Genomic DNA, 21,923 nt, shown 5'->3' on the forward strand with positions numbered 1-21,923 from the left:
AAAAAATTACAAATGGAGAGAAAGAAAAAGGAAAAGGTTCAAAACAACGAAATTAAGGAAATCGAAATGAGCAACATTACAAAGGTCGTCAAAAACAGACGATTGACAAAAATGAGGAGCCGAATGCCACCACGTAATATCCGAGCTGATTTGCCAAAACGAGCAAGCTGACCCGCCACCTGATTACCCTCTCGATAGATATGAGAGATTCTGCAATTCATATTCGAGATCCTAGATATACACTGAAGCCAGTCCTGTCTAATTTTTCAGGGAGCCATAGAAATCTTTCCGTTTAGCATATCCACCGCATATGCGGAGTCCGATTCAATCCAAAGATTGTGCCACCCCCGTTCCTAGGCAGATTCTACTGCGAAAATAATGGCAGACAGCTCAGCAATATGTGCATAGGAACTAGAGAGGTTAATAGCATAGCAGCCAATAACAAACCCACGAGAGTTTCTGAAAATCGCACCAGCCCCGGCGATACCCGCCGCACCATCGGTATTAACTTTTATCCAGTTCGACGGTGGCGGGTACCAACGAACAATGATAGGGTCCGGTGGAGGCCTAGCACGGCTCGGCAAATTGACAATCCATTTAGGTTCCTGAATGTAAAAATGAAAGCGATTTTGCAGGAATTGGATTGAAGGGAGATCGTTTTCAAAAATAGACATATTTCTGATGTACCAAATGTACCAAACAGCAGTTATAGCAGCCAAATTCCACCATTTTCTCATAGAGATATGTAAACGAACAGTTCTAATATCCCGAAAAAGACTCCCAAAGGTCAGAATACTACTACGGTGAATGCCGAAAATAGAGAAGACAACATTCCATAGACTATTCGACACGGGGCATGTGACGAAAAGATGATCAATTGATTCAATATGACATTTACAGAGCTCACATCTCGAAGCAGGTGAAAAACCACATACTTGTAAATTGGTTTGTACCGCAATTTTCTTATGAATCACTAACCAGCAGGTGACAGACCGTCTAAGCGGCACAAAGGCATTCCAGAGGAATTTGCTCCACTCAACTGGAGTGCTGTTGCAGAATGAGCTATAAAACTCTTTGGCAGTATACATACCTGACATAGCCGGCTTCCACACACAAGTATCTTTTCCGTCCCGGCTAACAGAAACCCTCTGGATGTTCAATTGGACAGGACCAGGAAGGCGATGAATATTAGTCCAGGAATCATCAGCGCGGAAGAAGTGAAGCGGATCATAAAGCTTGCGCTGTATATTTGCCGAGATGCCAAGCTGATTTGCAACCGTCGGGGCAATCCAAGAGTCCGTCCAGAAATTCAAATCAGAATTGTCTCCAAACCACCAGCTTACATCCAAATTAATCTGCTCATAAATTGGTCGAACAGAAACCCAAACCGAAGAGTTTGAAATATAGCGTTTGGGCATACCGGAGTGATAAAGGAAACGATTTCGCAGCAAAGAAGGGATAAAACCATTTGTTTTAATCAAATCCCAACTGAACTTGCCAAGAAGAGAGTTGTTGAACAGACCGATATCCTTGATACCAAGCCCCCCGAATTCATACGATTCACAGCACTTCTTCCATTTAACAGTGAGAAGCTTTCTCTGATCCTTGTCCCCAGTCCAAAGAAAGTTTCTGAGCGCTTTAGCAATCTTAGTGGTGAGAGAGGAAGGCCACTTGTAAATCATAAGTGAGTGAATAAGAGCACCCGTTAATGCAGATTTTATCAGAGTTAGCCTTCCCGCTAACGAGAGCGACCGCCCTTCCAGAGACTAAATTTAGCGAGGAAACGATCCATAAGCGGCTGTAGATAGCGAGCCCTTGGCGCCCCTTGAAAAATTGGCACCCCAAGATAATTAATCGGCAGTTGAGCAACACGAATACCCAGAATATTGGTGAGCCGATTCCTACGCCGAATGGAAATACTGTTCCCAAAATAAATTGCAGATTTATCCCAGTTAACCGTCTGACCCGATGTGGCAGTATAAAAGTTGAAAAGTTCCCTGACACACTTCATATTTTTGAGAGTAGCCCTGCCGAAGATTAACATATCATCTGCATATAAAAGGTGAGAAGGAAAAGGAGTAGTGTTGTGATAAACCATGGGTTGAAATTTGCCTTCACCCACCAACTTGGCCAGCCAACGACTAAAGAAGTCTTCTGCAATACCAAATAGTATTGGAGAAAGAGGATCCCCTTGTCGTACCCCACATGAGCGCCAAAGTACCCCTTGCTACCTCCTCTAAAAGAAATTGACATACGAGCAGACCAAAACATTTCCAAAATCCAGCTTCTAAATTGCAAAGAAAACCCAAAAGATTCAAGAACAGCCAGAAGAAAATTCCAATCAATGGTGTCAAAAGCTTTCCTGATGTCAATCTTCAATGCCATATTTCCGCCAAAGCAATTCTTGTTCAACATATTTACCCCTTCCGAGGCCGCAGCAATGCAATGATGAATGCTTCTGCCAGTAATAAAACCGAATTGATTATCCGATACAATGCATGTGGCGACAGGCGCCAGCCTATCAGCAAGGATCTTTGAAATGATCTTATAACTAAAATTGCTCATGGCAATAGGTCGAAAATGATGAATTTCATTAGCTTCGGCAACTTTGGGAAGAAGAGTCCTAATACTAGAATTCATACCTGGAAGCATACAACCGGTATCAAAGAAACTGTGCACCATCTTACAGACATCTGAACCAATTACATCCCAAAAGTGTTGGTAGAAAAACCCCCCGTATCCATCAGGACCCGGAGAGCTATCACGGCTAAGACTGAAAACCGCAGCACGGATCTCATCAGGCGCTGGCCGCCGCGTGAGGTTATCATTGTCCACCAAATTGACCAAATCCGGAATAACTGCAGAAATAGAATCCTGGTCAATAGCTAGCCTGCTGCTAGTAAAAAAAGTGGAGAAGTATTCCACAACATGCTGAGAAATGAAATTCTCATCATCAATCAAAATTCCGTTAATGAGAAGAGAATCCATTGATGATTGAATTTTTTGACCTTTTGCCGAACGGTGAAAAAAATTGGAGTTCCGATCCCCCGCCTCAAGCCATTTCTCTCTGCTTTTATCTCGGAGAAGCAATTCTTGCCGATGAAGCTGAAGATCAATCTCGCTCTGAGCTTCTGCCTCAATCAGTCGCCAGTTCTCATTCATACCCTGCACTGAGATGTCTCTTTGAATTTCAGCTAACTTGGACTGAGCAGCAGCAATATTTGCTTCCACCCTACCAAACACTTCTTTGTTCCATAAACGCAGTTTAGGCTTCAAAGATTTAAGTTTATGACATAGAAGCTGAGCCGGAGGAAGAGAAACATGGCTGTTACTCCAATGATCGGTGATCAAACCCCTTAACGAATCATGTGTAGTCCACATAGTGAGGAAACAGAAGCGGGTCTGCCGAGCCAAGCCATTTTTGCAAAACAAAAGTAACGGACTATGATCAGACTGATGGCGAGGGAGGACAGAACAGCCGATTGAATCCCAAGAATCAATAAAATCATCAGATACAAGGACCCTGTCAAGCTTACATTCAATATGATCCGGTCCAATACGACCATTAGACCAAGTAAATTGCATACCAGATCTATCAACTTCCGCAAGGCCGTTATTATTAATAAAGCCGCGAAAGTCCCTACAACTAATGGCAGAAGGACTACGACCCATCTTTTCATGAGCACCGATAACTGCATTGAAATCACTGATAACCAGTTTTTTCTGACTGCCCACAACAGCACTAAGAGAATCCCAGAGCATACGTCTTCTGCCAAAATAATTACTACCATAGACGAAAGAAAGCTGAGAATGAACCGAGGCACTACCATAGTTGATCGAGAGGTGCTGATCATGGCAAAGAATCAGAGAGCAAAGATGAAGAGTACCAGTTTTACAAAAAAGCCAAATAGAGTTACAAGGGTTCCCAGCAACAAACTGCAAGCCAATAGAGTTCCAAAAAGAAGAATGAATCCTATCCAGATCAACCATAGGTTCAGAAATACATACCAGATCCGGATGATTAACAGAGCAAATGAGTTTCAGAGCCCTCTGAGTACCCAGGTTATTAATACCCTTGCAGTTCCAGTAGAGAATGATCATTGAGGTAGTGAAGAACTGCCCCGCTCCTTAGAGCGGGTGTCTGCCCCATATTTTATAGCTTTGGACTTAGCTTTCTTCCTAGTAGTAATCCATTCGGTATTCAGCTCAGGGATGCGATTGATATCAACCATTGGTGAAAAAGGCTCCGGGGAACCTTCAGAACCCGATACAGAAATATTATCTTCATCATTTCGCTCACCCCAGCTTTTCCTTTCTTCCTCATGCTGTAAGCTGTCATTGTTAGCCGATTGGTGCAGCACAACTTGCATAGGAGCAACGATCTCGCCCTCCTCTACATCCACCGGATCCTGAACAGAAGTTAGAGGATCCTTCTGTATCTTAGTCTGCTCAGTGTTAGTACGGTTCAGCCCCTGACCCTTTCCAGACTGAAAAGTCCTCTTGGTCTGTGGCTTAGGTTGTTCATTGATATTTCTCCTGCATTTGGCTGAGGTATGTCCAATTGATGAACAAGTTCCACAAAGCGCCGACAAACGCTCATACTCAAGATAAACCCATTGCTTATGACTATCAGTGTCAACTCTAATTTTTGATTGAATTTCACAAGAAAGATCAACATCAACTAACACCCTAGCATAATGCCCAAATTCTCCATTCACAGTGTTATGATCAAATCGAATCGGAACCCCAATCACCCGAGCAATACTAGCAATTATTCGAGTATCCAAAAATTCCCAAGGCAAATTATAAAATCTAACCCAAACTTGGGCAGAAGTGGACTTGTGTGTGTCAGGGTTAAATCCCGGAGTCCAAGGAGTGAACCGAATGATTCCCGGCTTGAGGGAAATGGCACCCATTCCCCAAATAGTTTGCAAAGCAATATTATCAGGCATAATAATTTGGTAAAAACCTTTACCCAAAGATATAAGTTGCCAATCCATAGAACGTTTCCATACCTGATTCAAACGTTGCTTCAAATCCGCGTGTTTCCAAGAGCTCTCGCCTTTGTTCAGTAAAATCCTCCCAATCACGGAGTGTTGGAACAATTTTACCCGCTCCTCGTAAATTGATTGCTGAATTTTGACGGCACGGAACCCTCCCTCTTCAGAAATCAAAGGTTGTGATGGAGGCGGAACAGCAGTCGGAATAACCGATTTCTGAACCATGGCAGCAAAAGTCGGTGCCGGAATCTGAGACACCGGAACAGTGGGCGGAATCTGAATCGTCGGAACCGCTGCGTATTTGACAAAAGATCTCCGATCAAACAGATAAGAGATGTCCGCCGGATCTGCAGCGGACGGCAGGGCGGAGCAAACCGGCGGCATGATGCGGACCGGCGGCACAGGAAGAAAGACGCGGCCGGCGGCGGAAGCAAGGGCCGGCGGCGGAAGCAAGGGCCGGCGGCGGAAGCAAGGGCCGGCGGCAGAAGCAGGGGCCGGCGGCGGTGTTACACAAAATTTGCGAACAACATCGCAATAGAGGAGAGAGAAAGGTAGACTCCGCGTTTTGCTACAAGTTGTAATTATACTATTTTTATTTTTATTTGTATCTTTTATTCATTCATTCTCTTTTCAATTTTTTGGTTAGTTAAATTTTAATTATCAAATTATTGTAATACAATACTGTTGTAATAAACATATGAAGGATTAATATAATTATCAAATTAAAATAAAATAAAAAAGTTGATATTAAAAAAATATATTTTCAAACTCATTTGAATAAGTCCTATTAATTTTACACTATAAAATGATAAGAAATACCACTTTTATGGAGTTAACGAGGTAAATAGGACATTCGATGAGTTGAGGATATGTAAAATGATCAATTTAGATAAGTTAAAAGGGTGAGAAATATCATTTTTATGGAATTAAGAGGATAAATAAGATATTGGATAAGTTGCATGAGTAAAATGACCAAATTGAATAAGCATTAGGTTTTTTATTTTATTTTTTTTAACGAGAAAGAAAATTATTAACGAAGAGAAATGGATATGTAAAAGCAAGTTTAGGCAAGGGAAAATGGGAAAGTATAATTAGTGGGAAATGGGGGCGCGTGGAGTATAAATGGCAAAAAAATATACGAAAATGCAAAAGGTCAAGCTAGGTTAAGCCATTAATTAGGACAAATAGTACGGAAATGGGTTTTAATGGGACCCATAAATAGACATCGCCACCTAATTTACTGCTTTTTTCTAACTTAAAATACATAAATGAAAACAAAGATATAGGTGTCTGGCAGGGAGGAATAGGATGCTGAGGGTCTTCTTTTTTATTGGGGCTCTGCTATCTCATTTTTCTTTTTAAATCACAATTTCAAGTTCTACTATTATTTACACTTTTCTAATAATAGATTTTTAGTAACACAAGAAGAAAAGTGGAAAAATTATTAAGTTATTAAAATTAAAATTATTATTATATTTTCCAACCGTAAACAAAACTTTTCAATAATAAATTATTAATCGCGCTGGGCGGGAACGTCTCTCTCTATGGCTGATAGGCTGACACTTGTTAATTCAGTTATCACTAGCTCTCTGATTCACACCTTTATGGTTTACAAATGGTCTGTGAGTTTGCTAAATAGACTCAATAGACACATGGGGAATTTCATTTGGACGAGTTCAGTTTTGTCCAAAAAGCTTGTTACTGTTCCCTGGAAGGTTTGCTTAAAGTCCTTAAAGGAAGGAGGGTTGGATATTAAACACCTCTCGACCCTTAACTTGGCTATGAGTGGTAAATTGGCGTGGGGATTTCTTTCCACTAATTCTTTATGCTTTAATTTGTTGAGGATGCGGTTTCTAAACAGGGCTGGTATGCCAAAGTTTCGGTTGCAGCGATCGTCTGTTTGGTGGTCTATCAAGGCCGCCTATCTCAAGTTACGGGAGAATTGTTTTTTATCATTTGGATCATCTTCTGAGTTGTCATTCTGGAATTCGGAATGGATTTTGCCTCCCCTGGCTGAACAGCTTGGGATTTCTATGTCAGACCGTTTGAAGCTCACTGATAGAATCTCAGATTTTTATGAAAATGGCAACTGGCGGGATCTTCCGATGCTGGCTAGTCTGTTGCACCAACGCATCCGGAATATGCATGGAAATGGCTCTGAATATGATTTATGTTTTTGGAGACCTGCGAGCAATGGCCTCTTCACGGTAAAGTTATTCTATCACTGGCTACGTGCTCCTCCGACTTTGCCTTTGGTTTTTCAGTCAATTTGGAAACCTTTTATTCGGCTGTCGCACTCCATGGTTTGCTGGTGTGCATACTGGGGCGCTTTACCAACTCATGATGCGCTCCGTGCTAGAGGTCTGCCACTAATATCTCGATGTCCGGTCTGTTTAATGGCTTATGAGACGAGTGACCATTTGCTTGTTCATTGCCCCTTTGCTTCCCAAATCTGGTTCAGCATATCGGCTTTATTTTGTAGAAGACTTGTACTTGATTCTTCTCTACAGACCCTCTTACAACACGCCTTCTCACACAAGTTCAGTTCGCAAGTCCTTTCCATCTAGCAGGTCGCGCTTGTCAACTCTGTTTGGTTGATCTGGTCTGTAAGAAATGCTGCTATTTTTTAGAGCAAGCCACCAAACATTCATGAGGCATTACGCTGTCTTTGGTCTGCAATTCGTAGCTCTGATAGAATCAGCAACGGATCGGTTTGGAATTCTGTTGTGGAGTTATCTATTCTCCACAATCTCGGGTTAAACGCTCATCATCATAGGGCCCCTCGAATCATTGAAGTTAGATGGCAGCCCCCTCCGTCTGATTGGATTAAAGCTAACACTGATGCCTCCGTGATCTCGGGTAGAGCTGGTTGCGGTGTGGTTTTTCGAAATAGTCAGGGGCATCCCCTTGGGTCATTTGCCTTCCCCCTTGATTGTGCTTTGGTACACATGGCGGAATTGCAAGCCGCTATTTTTGCAGTTTCAATTGCGAGGTCACGTGGATGGACTCGTCTCTGGATTGAAAGTGACTCGACTTACGTTATTCGAATTTTTCGTGCCCGTACGCAGATCATTCCCTGGACAATGCGTGTGGATTGGTTAAATTGTTTAGATTCAATGACACATATTCAAGTGGTTGTCTCTCATGTGTTCCGTGAGGGAAATCAAGTGGCGGACGCTCTTGCTAATTACGGACGTCTGGCCTCAGATTTACAAATGTGGAATACCCTTCCAGACTTCTGCTCTCTTCTTGCTAGAGATAATGCCCTTGGTAGGAATATGTTTAGATTTTCTTAAAACATTCTTTGTACTAGTTTCATACTTTTTTCATCTCTTCATTTATATATTTGGTTCTTTGCCTTTTCGGGGATGCCAACCTGGTTGGACTTCCCATTGGGCTAGATCCGTATTTCAATTAAAAAAAAATTAATAAAAATTAAATAAGAAGACTACTAAAAATAGAAAGAGACTCTTTATTAATAGACATAGTGTAGTGTAGACACTCTAGTGATTTAAAAAGTTATTTAAGTTGATTTTTAACTCTCTTTTTTAAAATTTTAACTTAAAAATCAAACTAAGAAACCGATGAAAATACTCTTATATTTAGACTTCTTTTTGTATTCTTAAGTTTTTCTATTTAAAATTATTTTAGTAAAGTTCATTATTTATAATTAAATTACACGCATAAATAAATGAGTATCTCATACTTATTATGAAGTTTGGGGACTTATTATAGCAAATTCAAAATTAATAGTATCAAATATTGAAGAAGTGTTGGAGAAATTACATGGAGTTCTTTATATAATAATAACTAGCTCATTTATTTTTTACCTATTTATGGGTTTGAGTATTTATCCAGTCCGTTTTCAGTGGATTTAGTTTAAATAGAAAAAATGATATTAGATTTGGTTCAGCTCCATCTATAACAAGATGAAGAAGAATTAGAGAAAGAATGAAATCATTCTACCATTGATAACCATTGAAGAAGATAAGGAAATCTACACAAGAAAAATGAAGAAAGAAAGACATTGTGAAAAGTAAACTCCAACTCTAACAGTTAACCCCTATTTATACAAGATACTAAAACTAATACATCCTTGGACTTTTGATAAAATACTCAACTATCCTTACTATATTTCTAATTACAATTTCAACCCTATTACCCCCCCCCCCCCCCTCAAGCACCTAGCTTGGACACCAGAAATGCATAAGTTGGTGATGGCAATGGCTTTGTGAAAATGTCTGCTATTTGATGAATAGTAGAAATGGCTAAGGGATGTACCAAACCAGCCTTATACTTTTCTTTGACAAAACGGCAATCGAGCTCTATATGTTTTGTTCTCCCATGAAAAGTGGAATTATGAGTAAGATAGATTGCAGACTGGTTGTCACAGAAAAAGGAAACTGACTGCTTGTATTTGATCTTCATTGCTTGAAGAATGTATGTCAACCACTGAACCTCTGCTATAACAGATGTCATGGCCATGTATTATACTTTAGTAGAAGATTTTGACACCATGACTTGTTTCTTGCTCTTCCAGCTTATCAAGGACCTGCCCAAATAAACACAAAAGCCAGTAACCGATCTCCTAGTATCTATACAAGTGGCCCAATCAGCATCAGAATAAGCTTGTAATGCTAATTCAGATGTCGCTGCATAAAATAAACCTTGTCCCAGATCTTTCTTAAGATACAACAATATTCTTTTTGCTGCAGATAGATGAACATTAGTTGGTTTTGATAAGAATGGACTTAAAGTATTGACAGAAAATGTTATATCTGGCATGGTATTAGTGAGATAAATTAACCTACCAATCAATCGCCGATACACTAAAGGATCAGCCAAATGTTTACCTTGATTCCTTGACAGTCTCAATGTTGCTTCCATAGGAGTAGCAACAAGCTTTGCTGCTAACAAACCAGTATCCTATAACAATTCCAAAGTGTATTTCCTTTGGAAAATATGAATACCTGTAGCAGACCTTGCTATTTCGAGACCAAGAAAGAACTCCAAAAACCTAAATCTTTTATCTTAAATTCACTATCCAAAGCATATTTTATATGTTGTATCTCATTGATATCATTTCCTGTCAAGATGATATCATCAACATACACAAGCAAAACAGTTATGAGACCATTGTGATGATTAATGAACATTGAGTGATCAGATTCACACTGCACATAATTATGTTTGAAAAGAAAAATAGATAACCTGGAGTACCATTGCCTGCTCGTTTGCTTAAGCATGTAAAGGGACTTTTGCAATTTACAGACCAGACTAGGTTTTGCTAAAGGCATCCCAAGGGGAGGTTCCATATAAATATCCTCCTCTAACTCTCCATGTAAGAAGGCATTATTAACATCACACTGATACAGAGGCCAATTTTCAATGGCTGCTAATGCTAAAACTAACCTTGCAGTACTTAGTTTCACAACCGGGGAAAATGTATCCATGTAATCTATCCCTTAAACTTGGGTATACCCTTTAGCAACTAAATGATCCTTATACCTTTCCAAGGTTCCATCATTCTTAAGTTTCACTTTGAAAACCCATCTAGAATGTATTGGAACAGTACCAGGAGGTAACTCTGTTAATGTCTATGTTTTAGTCTATTCTAATGCCTTTAATTATGTGTCCATTGCTTGTTGCCAACAGACATGTTTAACTGCCTCTTTATAATTCTTAGGTTAAGGAATAATAATGATATTTAAAACATGATTCTTATGTGAATCAGACAATTTGTCATAGCTAACAACATTAGAAAGAGGATATCTGAGATTAAGTTTAAATGAAGATGCATGAGAACTAACACTAAGTTGATTACAATGGTAATCAGTTAAGTAAGAAGGCTTAGTTCTAACTCTACTTTCTTACTCCTAAATCTAAATTTTCATCCACTGGATCAATAATGCCAGCTATGTCATCATTAGAAACCATATCAATAGGCACCATATCCTCTATAGCATCATTATATGATAAGAGAGACATATCATTAATAGCAATTGTTGAATCATGAATGTGAACATCAGGTCTAGGAATATCAGGCAAATAATCTGAAACAAAATGTGAAGGGGTATTAAAAGGTATATGATAAACTACATGCACAGTTTCTGCAATAGGATACAAACTAGTTAAAAAATTTGTACTTAACAATTGAGGTTCCTCATGTATCTGATATGCCTCAAGTTCCTGATACGGAAAAACATGTTCCATAAACTTGACATCTCTAGAAACAGTATAGGTATGAGAGTCTAAATTAAAAACCTTATATCCCTTCATTTATGACTTGTAACCAACAAAAACACAAGGTATTCCACTGGCATCAAACTTAGATTGATTAGGTTTTAAATTCTTAATATATACTAAACTACCAAAGACTCTTAACATATCACACTTAGGATTTTCTCCAAACAAAACTTCATGAGGACTTTTATTACTCAAGACAAGAGTAGGAAACATATTAATAAGAAATTATGCATGTAAAATACAGTCAGACCGCAAAGTAAGTGGCAATGAAGTTTGAAAATGCAAAGACCTAGCTATACTAAGCAGGTGTTGATGTTTTCTCTCAATAATGTTGTTTTGTTGAGGGGGGTATAAGGGCATGATAACTGGTGCAGAATTCCTTTAGCTAGACAAAAATCAACAAGCTGAAGTTCAGGAGCATTGTCACTTCTCAAGGTTTTGATGTTCTTTGAGAAATTGACATAAACATAAGCATAAAAACCCTGAATACATTTTAAGGCTTGGGCCTTAGTTTTTAACAAAAAAAATCCAAGTATAACGACTATAATCATCAATAACTGTAAGAAAATACTTATAACCAGCATGAGATTCTATAGCAAAAGGTCCCCAAACATCCAAATGTACTAAATCAAATATAGTTTCTAACTTAGTTGAACTAACGGGAAAATGAAGCCTTTTCATCTTAGCCAAAGGACACACTTTACAATCATAATGCCTATCTTTATTACAACCTATAGAATGAGGAAAAACACATCTTAGAAAAAGGGAAATGAACCAACCGAAAATGCCAAAGTTCCTTGACAGAAAAATGTTGAGTAGATTGAGAAGAAACTGCAGACACTGTACTAGCATGTGACAATTCTCGAGGCAAGAAATACAGGCCATTGCAAAGCCTAGCTGAACCAATCGTCTGCTGAAGATGAGTATCCTGAACATGACACACACCATCAATAAACACACAAGACACTTGAGAATGTTCAGCTAGCCTACTTACTAAAATTATGAAAACTTAAAACTGGGTATAAAGAATAAATTCTGCAAAGTGAGATATGAATTCATTTTAACCATACCTATCTTATTCACAATTAAACTAGCATCATTAGGTAAACATACACTGACATTATTCACATCATGTAAAGACTCAAAACTATCAATATTATTAGTGATATGATCAGTAGCTCCACTTTCCAAGATCCAATCTTCATTGAATGCAAAGGAAACATGTCCTATAAAGGAAGTAAAAACATGAGTACTTGAAACCACATTGCCTATAACATGGTTATGTTGAGTATGTTGTCCTGGCCTTTGATCAGGGGCATCCAACATTCCTAGCAAACGCGCATATTGTGTCTTTGATAGAAAAATTCCACTCCCCTCAATAGAAGAGGCAGAAACAGTGCTAGAAACAGGAACTACAAAACCTGAATTAAAATCAACATCTGAAAGATTACACACTTCAGAAGTGACATTACCTTTCTTAGCCTTGGTGAACTTGAAATTAGCAGGAAAGCCATACTTTCTATATCATTGATCAATAGTATGTCCAGGTTTGTCACAATGACTACACTTAGACTTCTTCTTCTCATAATTCTAACATTTGACGAAATTGATTGAGGATTCCATCTGCAAACCTGATGGTTGATTCTGTCTTTCTTGCTGAAGAACAAGTGACAATACAGAGGTGATGTCTGGCAAGGGCTTGATAAGAAAGATTTGCAATCTTGCGCCTAAATATTCTGGATTCAAACCTTTTAGAAAATGAAGCACCAAATCTTTTTCCTAATATGCTTTCGTAGTAACTAATAAATTGGAACATTTGCAAGAAGGTAAACATTTACACAGCAATAGAGGTCGGTAATTAATTAACTCCTCCCATAAGGTCATCAATTGTGTATAATAATCAGTAAAAGACATAGATCCTTAGGTGAAGTATACATCTGTTCTTGTAAATCTGAAATCTCGATTGAATTTCCCTGTGAAAAACGCTTCTTTAGATTACTCCAAACATCACTGCAATTCTCAAACCAGTGAATGCTCTTAGCGATAGATGGATCCACAGACCTGCTAATCCATGAAAAAATCATGGTGTTACAACGATCCCGAGTAGGGCGATTAACATCTCCTTCAGCTGGCATCGAAAGAGATCCATCAATGAAAGACAGCTTATTCTTCGCACGCAATGCTCGTTTGAACTCGCGACTCCATGAATGATAGTTGTTTCCTGTAAGTAATTGTGCAACAAGCACAAGACCAGGATTCTCTCCAGCATGCAGATAATAAGCACTAGTATGATTTTGTGAAAGATATGTTGCTCCTGGAGTAATATTGATTACAGTTTCTGCATTTGAACCAGCCATTCTGATCTTGGAAACAAAAAGAAACAAGATAGAAATCCGTAGAGAAAAAGAAGTGAAATAGCGTGATGAAAAATGAGATTCCGATGAAGGAAAAGGATGAAATCGCACAAATGAGAATAAAAGATGAGATTCCGATAACAATCAAAAATAGAAAAAAAAACCTTCTTCAAAAAGAACGATTTGAAAAGACAATGAAGAAATTAATGCACGAAAGGCGCTCTGATACCATAACAAGATGAAGAAGAATTAGAGAAAGAATGAAATCATTCTACCATTGATAATCATTGAAGAAGATAAGAAAATCTACAACAAGGAAAACGAAGAAGAAAGAAAGAGATTGTGAAAAGTAAACCCTAACTCTAACAGTTAACCGTTATTTATACAAGATACTAAAACTAATACATCCTTGGACTTTTGATAAAATACTCAACTACCCCTACTATATTTCTAATTACAATTTCAACCCTATTAATCTATTATGTCCGAGTCTGCATATTTCTAAATCGGAATTGGAATTTATAAAAGTAGAACAACTTAATCCCTATTAATATTAATTATCAACTATATTTATATATTTATAAATAAAAATATATAAAGTTAAAGTTAAAATTTTAACCTATATAATATTTATATTTATTTTTAAATATAAAATTTAATTTTTATTATTAGAAAATTTTATTTTTTAAGTGTGGATTTGTACGGATTTGGCTTGTGATTTAATTTTCAAATCCGAGCCCAGAAGCATATTAGACTACACTTAGGCTAAACTTCTTAAGGTGCAAATTCATTAGATTCAATTTAACCTGAATCATGAACAAATCTTATTATATGTGAGACTCAAATGATTACCGACTAATTTAATTAACTAATAACTCTTAGAGTGTTTGGTTACATACTTTTTACTTACTGTTTGTTTTTTCATTTTAAAATGCAGAGTTTTAGTTGTTTGGTTAGATACCTACTGTTTGCATTTTACAACTGAAAAGTAGTTTTTTACAAAAGCATAGAACAACAAACAGCAAACAACAAGTAGTCAAACCGACCCTTATACACACTAATATTTCCTCTCAAACTGAAAGGTGGAGATTACAATAACCACCAAATTAATGAATAAGGTAGAAAATAAAGATAAAGAAAAAGGCTAAGTAAAAATGTATGCGAATTGAGAAGAGGAAGATTTTTTAAAAAAAAAAACTTGGTAGTACTAGTTTAAACAATTTAATTCTTTTTAAGAAACATAGGCAACAAATATTTTCTTACCTGTAAATGCTAAATAAGACTTAATTGGAATAATATTTAGCTTAATTGATTAGGGTTTACAGAGTATATATACAAGAGCTTGTCTAGCTATGCTAGAACTCTAATTAACATAACCCTAGCAGGGCCGATCCTAAAAACTTAGAGGTCCATGGACGAGTTATTAAGTGGGCCCTAATAAATAAATACAAGTAAAAATAAAATAGAAAAGTCGATTGTATAAAAGAATATTACTTAAAAATGATATTTTTTTTGTTACATTTAACAAACGATTTAATAAAAACATTTCATATGAAAAAAATATTTTATATTGCTTTAAGTACCTAATTTCTTATACAAAATGATGTCTATGAGCATTTTTCTAGTAACTGATGTCAATGTTTTTAATCAAATATATATATTTTTTAATTTAATCTAATGTCAACGTTTTTAATTTGGAAAGAATTTGTTGACAATGTTTTCAATCAAATTATATATGTTTTTTAAAATTTAATTAAGTACAGTTTAAAAGCCTATAATAGTACTATCACATTATTATAATTGGGCCCTTTTTCATCCCTGGGCCCTGAGCAAGCGCCCCTCCTGCTCATGCTCAAGGGCGGACCTGAACCCTAGATAAGTATGAATTTACAGGATAAGTATTGAGTGTTGTATGAGGAATATAATTCCTAATGAGATATGTACTAATAGCCCTCCTCAAGACGATATCGAAAGATGAAGTTTCAGGCGATCCCGAAAAAGTAGGAAGCGAGTACTGGCTTGGTTAGGATATCTGCTACTTGATCACTGGTGGAAATGAACCGTACGAAAAAGAACCCATTAGCCACTTGCTCACGAACAAAGTGATGATCCAGTTTAATATGCTTAATCCGAACATGAAATACTAGATTAATAGTTAGATAAACGGTTTCAATATTATCGCATCATAATTGAATAGCATTAGCAACTTCTTTTTAAATATTTGTTTTACTTCAAATGAATCCTACATAAATTTAAAAATGTACATGTCTATTTTATATCAGCCAAAAATAACTCATTACCAGTTACAAAAAAAACAAATACTATCCCACTAGTTTTATTTTTATACTGGAGTAGTATATACAATTGTGACCACCAACTTTAATTGGAATGATTAAGGTTCCAATATAATGGAGAATATGGAAATAAACAAACTTTGTTAGACCAATTTTTCAATTTCTAATTTTGTGAAGTAATTTTTTTTTTTTGGGAAAGGGAGCTCTATAGTTTATGCCATGTTAATAGAAATTTTAATATTAAATTGGTCTAAACGTCAAAATGTTTTTTTTTTTTTTTTTTTGAGCTTTTTATATTTAATTATAAAATCACAGCTAAATCATACTACAAAATATAATTTTCAATATATCTACGTATCACAAATAAAATATGATTTTAGGATAAGTTTCAAATAAAACCCATGTGGTTTCACTAATTTTCAGATAAAGGACTGTGGTTTATTTTTTTGTCAAAACGAGGATTGAGGTTTCGCACTTGGATTAATGCTATTAAAACTATTTTTAACGTCCCGAAAATGAAAATTTTCAAGAATTAAAGTTGTTCAATGTCATATTTTTTATGGAAATACATTTTCGATTTTTGAAAATCATATTTTCTAGAACTTTCTCTCTCTTTACCAAACATCATCTAAATAATCTTAAAATAAAAAAGTTGAAGAATTAAAGTTGCTTACAATATTAGTAGTTCTTAAAATATGTCATTTTTGAAGTCGTCAAGGGTGATTTTAATAGTATCAATCGAAAAAGTTCTTATTTTGCTAAAGTTGAAAACCTCAATCATCGTTTTGACAAAAAGTAAACCACAATCCTTTATCTGAAAATTAGTGAAACCACAGGGGTTTTATTTGAAATTTACCCATAATTTTATACCTTAATTTATAAATTTTAAACCTTAATTTATAAATCCTAAATCATAAAAATATATGTATATTTTTAAACAAATACTCCAGTTTTATTAAATAATCAAATCAGGTGTATCCTTACATAATGAATCATGAAACGAAATAGGAATTAAAGACAAAAAAAAATAGGCTAGCATTGGAAATGGCCTCACGTGCAACACAATGCGCGGCACCATTCGCTAACCTGGAAACAAACATTACTCGAAAATCAGAACGTATCAAGCATATGTGACGACATTCTTCAATAATGCACCTGAATCCCAAACGGTTGAATTGACGGCATCAACTACCCGATTCGAACACTATAGAAGACAAATTGGCTGCTACTGCCTGGTGCATGCTCATCCGCATAGCCACTGCTTCAGCAACTTTGGTGATAAATAGTCCTTCTGAAACCATACAAAAATATATCTTAAACTCTTAATTTATAAAATTTAATTTTTAAAATATATTAAAAATAATGATTTGTTTAGTTTTTCATTATTTAAGTTACTACTTTATATAATTATAGATAATTTTCTAAATCGGCATAAGGTACAAAAATACCCATAATGTTTACATACACACGCAATTTTACCCTTAACGTTTAAAATGATACAATTTTACCTTTAACATTGGCAATTTGAGTCAATTTCAGAAATTATTATAAAACACATATATTTTATTCTTATTATGCACCAATTGCATGCAAGTTGATTCTAAAAAAAGATTTCATATTTTTTTGTGATTTAATAATAGAATTGAAGATTAATATTTTAAAATTCGGTAGAATATTTGATTTTTTTTCTAACTCCTATAAAATACAGTATATTTTTTAATTTTTTTTCACGTTTAATCATATGTTTGTGATCTGTTACTAATGAGTGATAAAATGATGCACATATGAAGTATATATGATAAGATTCATGATCGAGATGACAATTTGATATAATTTCTCAAATGGACCCAACTTATCAATATTAAGAGTAAAATTGCTCTTGACTGCCAACGTTAAGGATAAAATTGTACTATTTTAGATATTAAAAATAAAATTGCTCCTAAATATAAACGTTAGGAGTATTTTTTTTTTTCATTTTATCTCTTTCCAAATCTGAATTTCCATGTAAATTTCTCAAAAAAAGTTTTGACCACACTCTTCTTAAGTTAGCCAAACTTTGGGGTTTTAAGCCCATCTGAGGTACAAGGTGGGCTAAATGAAACGTGACTTTGGGGTTTTAAGCCCATCTGAGCTATAAGTAGCCTAAATTAAACGTGAGCTTTGAAAACCACATCCAATTAAAAGAGACCTTCCTACATAATTATCATATCTCATTATAAATTTACAACTAAATCAGATTATCAAATTTAATTATGAATATGTAATTATTTTCTATATATATAACAAATAATATATGATTTTACACCCTAATTTAAAATTTTCAAATTCTAATTCATACATAGTAAACTCTAGACAATATATTCTAGATCCCTAATTTATAAATTCTAGTTCTTAAAATAAATTAAAAATAATGATTTTATTAGTTTGACATAATTCAAAATTATGACTTGATATTGTTGTAGATAGTTTTTAAAAGATTAATTTCTGTGTAACTTTCCTATTAAAAGAATAATTTCCCTCCTAATTCTAACCCTCTCATTAACATCAGCAAAACAATAATTTAATTTCTAAAATACTAGCTAAAAAAATGTCCAATTCTCCTTTAATAAGAAAAGATTAAATATGATGTATAATTTATTTCTCAGAGAAAAATATTATTTCTGATTTTTCGATATGTATTTGCTTAGAAAAATAGGTCAAAAAAATATAATGTTAGTCAGAAGAAAGTGAGGAACTATTTACTCCCAACCTGGTTGTAAGTCTGATAGATATATGAGGAGACCTCTTCACCTTACTCAACTGCGTGACTATTTTGGTGAGAACAATAGAGAAAGTACTCGTATTGTTCCGATTCATGGTAGAAGCAAGAATTTATCGATGGAATACATTAATCTAAAGTGTTTATGGATTTGGCATATCGCTAACGACTTTCTCTTTACAAGCAAATTTTGTTGTTTCAAGAGCAGATGAAGTCATGGTGATTTCTCAGCTCTATGCTCATTGCACTAATGATTAATTGTGTAAATTTTTGGTGGCTAGAGGATCTCATCTTCCTTCGTATCTGTTTGCTTCCTACAAAATAAGGGAGAAGTCGATCGATGAACGATAAAAAGAAGTATATTATAACCAAAGTATGTGACTTACATTAGGTCTTCTTAACTCTCTTTGTATAATTTTTTCAGTAAAATATGACTTCACTTCCTACATTCTCACTTAGGAACTTATGTCCTTAATAGAATAAAAAGCTACAAATACGAATATTGTTTCTTTAAAAATCCTTTCTTAAACATGATTTTAAGGCGTGTGATGCTAGATGAAATATCCAAAACCATTCTAAATCATTTGCCATCTGGTTCAGGCTATTCGGACCAAGTCTCGAGTGCAGATCCAATAGATAACATTCATATGTTATCAGTTGATAACTGTTACTTTTATTGTTATGGTTATGACTAGGGAAATCATGGGTTCGAATCACATGGGGTAGGGTAAAGATTTTTCTTTTCGGGTATATTAGACTTTTTTTTCTATTTTTCAACGTTGAATCAACATACAATTTGATTTTTTTTCTTAAAAAAAGCTATGAATTATTAGAGCAACCTTAATAGGCGGTAACAACTTTTGGTTGCCACCTAGGATAGAAAACAAAGAAAGATAACATACCATTAGAGAGTATGTGTTATTTAAAAAGTGAAAAAGAAATTTGTAGGGTCAAAAAGAAATTTTAATTAATAAAATAGGATTAGAAAAGTACTTTTTGATCAAAAAGCAGATATATAATAGTCTGTTTTCTGCCCAATTTCAGGCGCCAGAGCGCCAGCTCTGGCGCCTGCGTGTTGTGTATCTGTTCAAATTCGTCCATTTTTTTTATTGTGTTGGAGAGAAAAAGTTTGTAACTAATAAAAGTACCAAACCAAAATTGGTGACATACTCTAGAATGGTTGGTTGTAACCAACCTTCCAAAGTAACAAAGAAAAACAGACCCACTAGAGTTGCTCTTATGACTCTTCAATTTTCAATATATATAAAAAAAAAATAAATACATTTTTTAAAGCAAAATAAATATATATTTTTTTTAATAAAGGTGCGAAGCATGAAAAAGAACGAAGGCAGGACATTCCAACTAGATTAGTACCCTGCACCCCCGAACTTGAACCAAGTCCAAATATTATTAAAAAAAAAAAGAAAATACAAAGAGAGACAAAACTATCTAATGAATTTAAATTATTCTAAGTGACAATAATCATAAAAAATGAAACGACTACAAAAGAGAAAGCAGAACTCCACCAAACAATATTGTCAAGAGTGACCCAAATCTAGCTAAAGCATCCGTTATACGATTTTCCACCATGTAAATGTGAGAGAGACAGAATAACCAATCTTGATGTAACACCAACGAACCTTAAAAGATTAGTGTCGAATCAAATTAACAACATATGTCGAATCACATTCAATCCAAAGCTTCCACCACCCTTTTTCCCATGCCATTTGAATAGTGAAAATAGCAGCCTATAACTCGACTAGATATTAGGTACAGGGAAAGCAAAGCACCCCCGAGCGAAACCCCTAGCAGTCTGAAATATACCTCAAGCACCCCAGTTCCTAGAAGCACCAAGTGCAGACTAATTCGTGTTATAAATTTTAACCATCCTGGGGGAGGAGTGATCAAACGTACTCCGAGAATTATAGGAGCCCTGGATGGCTGAGAAGGGATCTGCAATTGTTGAAGAAATAAAAGCTTAAAGATAGACATGATAGAAAAGAGAAAGAGATGGCATTAAAAATAATAAATAATAAAAGTTTAAAAAATATATAAAGTGGTATTGTTAATGTTTAAAAGGGATAAGGTAGAAAAATACTCCTAATATTAAGATTTACGAGTAATTTTATTCGTAATATCTAAAATAGTGCAATTTTAACCATAATGTTGGCCGTGAATAGTAATTTTACTCACAACATTGAAAAGTTGGGCAAATTCCAAAAATAATTAATCAAATTATCTTCTTAGTCACGAACCTTGTAATCTCCACTGTACATGTATGTTATTTTATCACTCCGAGTAACAGATCACAAGCATATTTGTACACATACAAAAAAAAAAAAAACTATATTGTGTTCTGTATGAATTGAAAAAAATTCAAATATTTCGTCAAATTTAAAAATATATTAGTATCTAATTCTACTGTTTTGATTACATGGACTTTAATGATTATATAGTATTTGATCATTTACCGTTAAATCTAGACTTATTAGAATTTTAGGGTGAAAATTCAAAAGGTTCTAAGGATTAGATTTCAACTATTAAAATAGTTATTATTATTATTATTATTATTATTATTTTGAATCAAATTGGGTTAGAATTGGGTGACAGGTTTAGATTTGGAGTATTTAAATAGCCCCACTTGGAGATATTATCTTTTTTCTCCCCGGATGGGTCTTCACTTTGGACCGTCTGCATATAATACCAAATATCTTCCATTATCAGGCTCTATTGAGTCTCTTATCACTACAATATAATATATAGGGGAGTAGATGAGGACGTGCAAGGAGTGCTAACGCACAGGGCCTCAAAATTATAAGGGCCCCAAAATTTAAGATGTGCTTAGTCGAATATAGATATTAGCTTAAAATAATAAAATAATAATATAATGTAATAAGATTTATTTACACTTTTTCATTACATTGAGTGCGTATGTGATTTAAATATTCAACCATTCAAAATTTACAACCTTAATACAAAATTCTATTAATTAGTAAGGGTTTAAGAAAAATTTAGCACAGAGGCTCCAAAAAATTTAAAACGGCCCTGATAATATATATATCACATAAGAGACTCAATAGAGAAATATTATATAATAAAGCTACATCACACTCATTAAATCAATATACTACATCATCTAATGATTATATTATATATGTCACATGAACAAAAATTAATATTTTTGTAGAAAAAAAATTAATATTTAATCAATAAATCAATCATAGTCAATATAATTATCATCACAACCATTAATTTTTTTTTCACTAACTTT

The sequence above is a fragment of the Euphorbia lathyris genome, chromosome 2 (genome assembly GCF_963576675.1).
Source record: "Euphorbia lathyris chromosome 2, ddEupLath1.1, whole genome shotgun sequence".
Taxonomy (NCBI): domain Eukaryota; kingdom Viridiplantae; phylum Streptophyta; class Magnoliopsida; order Malpighiales; family Euphorbiaceae; genus Euphorbia; species Euphorbia lathyris.